The following is a 4,063-nucleotide window of genomic DNA, read 5'->3' as shown; positions in this document are numbered from 1 at the left end:
AGTCACAAGCAACTCGACGGCACATAACAACAACAACAACAACAACATTTTCCACTCAGCTCAGATTTTCTCTCTGAGGTGTAATATTAATGACTGGAGTCACTGGATCATCTACGTGGTCCACTAAGCGGTGATGGATGGACCCTAAGTCAAGGACATCTTCTTATAGGTCTCCACCTGTGACAATGAATGTAACCCCACTGTCATAATGGAAGGGTTTTGTAGCTTATCAGTGTGTCCATTATCAGGTTACTGTTCTGGACCTGCTACATTATTATGGGATATCAGAGCAAAGTGAATGCATATGCAGCATCCTTTCCTCAGAAATTGTAAAAAAATTCGAGATACCAATAACTTAGAATAGAGCTAAGGGTTGGTACAACTCCAATCTAGCTTCATAATTACTCCTTATGGTAATTTTATTTTAATAAAAATAATTCAAACTTATTATATTAATATCTCCAGGCTTCCTTAGGAAAATACCACAGTGTGAGTAACTTTAAACAACAAAAATATATTGCCTTCATCTTGTAGACTCTAGAAATCTAAAATCAGGATGTCAGCAGGGTACTGCACTCTTTGAAAGATTTTGAATTTGTTTTCTTATCTCTCCTGACTTCTGGTAGCACCAGGTGTTCCTTAACTTGAAATTGCAGCATGATTCTGTCACTATCTGCATTTTTCTCTCTGTGTTTGTTTTCTTTTACAACACTGAATTAAAGTCTCCCCTACCCAGGAATGATCTCATGTTAACCCAACTGACAACATCTTCAACAATATTATTTCTAAATAAGGTCCCGCTGACAGATACTATAGGTAAGACTTCAATACTGAGAAGGAAAAAGAAAGTGGTTAGGGTTGCATTTTTCATCAGAGTTACTTTTTCTGTAGCTGAGAAAATAACCCAAGAAGCTGCACTATATGACGGAGACCTCAGCATCAGAATTGGAGGGAGACTTATTAAAAACTGGTGGTAACAAGTCTAGCTGACTGAAAGGGAAAAAAGGGGGGGTAGGGATTGGCACACTTATTGATGAAGCTCAAAGTATGAATTACACCTCAACTTATAACAAACAAAAATCTCAAAACCCCCAATAATTTTCACAATTGAATGAAGAAGCAGTATCAGGATAAGTAGAGAAAACTGTGATTGGAATTATCAAGGATTTAATTCTATTTGAATCTAAAAATAACACCCAGAAACCTAATGACATATTGGTCAAATCTGCTGCAAGAGCCCTGTTTAAAGTACAAAACAGAAAACAAAATATGCCACCTTGAAAACCAAGATGCACCTGATTCTCCTCATATATTATGTGTTGGACTGCACTCCTCACCCCCAACCCTAATTAGATGTACCTGATGATTTAATTTGGCTTTTAATGGCTTGCTAAACTATACAATTGTAAGGTGATTAAGGGTAGGATACAGCAACCTCAACCTTAGTACTACAAAGCAAGAATTGCCAGGAATGAGTGTATCCAGTAACACCAAATCTCTAAGCTGGGGTACACTTAATACAGTGGAAGACAAAAAAATGTGGAGATCACCAAGGAATACTGAGTCTAAAGATGTTGAAAGAGACAAGGAAACATCTCCAGAATCCACAGAGCAAGAAATCCTTCCCTTCAAGATGATGCCCTTCATTTATTTTTAAAGTCACATTAAGTGTGAGAAAATAAATGTCTATTTGTTGAATCCATCCTTTTTGGTATGTCTGATATAGCAGCATTAGAGTACTAAGGTATTTTGATGTTCTCAGAAACTTAATATCAATTATAAAAACTGAACAGTGATAAAATACTAAATGATATAATGAAAATAAAAAATACTAGGGAATATTGAAGTTGATGCATTTAAAATATAGTCTTGGAGAAAATAGTAAAACAACAACAACAACAACAAAAAAAACCAACTATGGCTAACTCTGGGAAGAATGGGATTCCCAGAAAACCTGATCTTGAAACATGGATGGTAAGATTGTGTCACATGCATTTATTTGGTGGACATTGTAATGAGGGACCCATCTTTGGAGAAGAATATCAAGATCTGTATAAGACAAGAAGTCAGAAATAGAGGAAGATCCTCAATGAGATTTATTGATATATTTCCTCTAATAGTGAACACAAACAGTAATACTTAATGGAGAATAGATAAGATTTGTGTGTGTGTGTGTGTGTGTGTGTGTGTTATTGTGTTGTAATATCATCTCTATAAGATATGCTGTTAGGAGAGGACAGGTCTTGGAAGAGGGCATCACACCTGGAAAGATGTTGGGTCAGTAAAAGAAAGCAAGACTGTCAATGAGATTTTAACAATAAGCTCAAGTATACAGGGCTGATAAAGATAATACAGGACAAGGCGAAGTTCAGATTTATGTTTCATAGGATCACTATGACTCAACTCGGAGGCATATAATAACAATAAATCAGGAACCAATTTGGTGGCATCTAACAATTCCGCTCCAGAAAACTAAAGTAAGTCTAAGTCTCTAAGGTATTTCTTCATGCACACCACTAAAGGGGTGGGTTTTTGCTTCAGAAGTTAAAGAAAGCATATACCAAATGTTACTTTGATGTTAAGAATCACCATGGGATAAGATCAAAGTGGATCCAAGTACAATGAAGTAGAAAGCCCCTATTGTACAGGTATATGGGGAAAAATCATATCTTCAACATTAAGCAAAGGAAAAACAGGAAAACCAATGATCTCTTTCAAGGGTTGGAAGACTGCTTCCCATATGGTAATAGTGAGAGAAGTGACATAGAGAGTTCACCAAGGATTTTGTAGCCAGCAAAGATGTCCTTCAGTGTGAAGGAGAAATTGGGTCATTTGCAGAAAAGCAGGAACTTAAGGAATTAGTGAAAAAAGGACCAAGTCTAAAAAATAAAAAATTATACACCAAGAACTAAGAATAATGTTTCACTTTGAGACAGTAGAAAAAAGTGGATTGATCAAGGTTTAAGTAACAAGAGAAAAAGGACTACAGTAAAACAGCAACTACAAAACCTGGCTTATGACATGTTAGGACAGACACAAGCTTCAAAATATTAAAAACAAAACCCAAAAACAAACAAAGGATAAACCTCAACAACGCAAAGTGTCTTCTCAGACCACAATGAAGAGAGGATGAATATAACACTTGGAGGATAAATGAAAAAATAACACCCATGTGAAAGTTAAATCACACCTTGAGTGTGCATTACTGGATTACAGAAGAAATAAAAAATGTAATAGAATGTCCTCAGAATTAAAGGAAATAAAAATATATCAGAACCTCTGAGATATACTTATGACAATATTCAGAGGTCAGTTCACAGCAATAAGCAAACACATTAAGATAACAGACAAGATAAAAATAAACCATTTATCACTTCCAGCAAAAGTAAAAAGAACAATGCTGGTCCCACAGCCTCTTAGAAGAAAGGAAATGATAAGGACAAGGGCCGAAATGAATGACTTTGAAAGCAGAAAAATGATTCATCGTAACTAGAAGCTAACTTTTCAAAGGATTAATAAAATAGACAAATTATTATCAAAGTTAACAGAAGGAAAGAGTAGATAAAAATAACTCGATTAGGAAATTAAAGAGGTAACATCACAACAGAACCAGCAGAAATTAAATCAATAAAATCAGAATATAATTAAAAACTATACTTCAGTTACGGTAGATTCTCTTGATTTTGTTGACAGTCAGGTTTAAACTGTATGATCATTTTTTTAAATTTTTTTTTTATTTCATTCACTGTCTTGCCAGAAGTGCAGACTGGGCTTAGGTACTAGGGATATTGAGGCTAATGTTAGATGGATCTTGGCTGAAAGCATGAAATACCAGAGGAATTTCTTTCTGTGTTTCATTGATTATGCAAAGGCATTTGACTGTGTGGATCACAACAAACTGTGGATGACTCTGAGAAGAATAGGGATCCCAGAACACTTGATCATGCTAGTGCGAAAACTATACTTGGACAATGAGGAAGTCTTCAGAACAAAGCAAGGAAACACTGCATGGCTCAGAATTGGGAAGGGTGTATGCCAGGGATGTGTCCTATCTCCATATCTT

Source organism: Elephantulus edwardii, unplaced genomic scaffold, assembly GCF_000299155.1.
Source record: "Elephantulus edwardii isolate Elephantulus edwardi_28Jun2011 unplaced genomic scaffold, EleEdw1.0 scaffold00112, whole genome shotgun sequence".
Taxonomy (NCBI): domain Eukaryota; kingdom Metazoa; phylum Chordata; class Mammalia; order Macroscelidea; family Macroscelididae; genus Elephantulus; species Elephantulus edwardii.
This window is presented reverse-complemented; position numbering follows the sequence as displayed.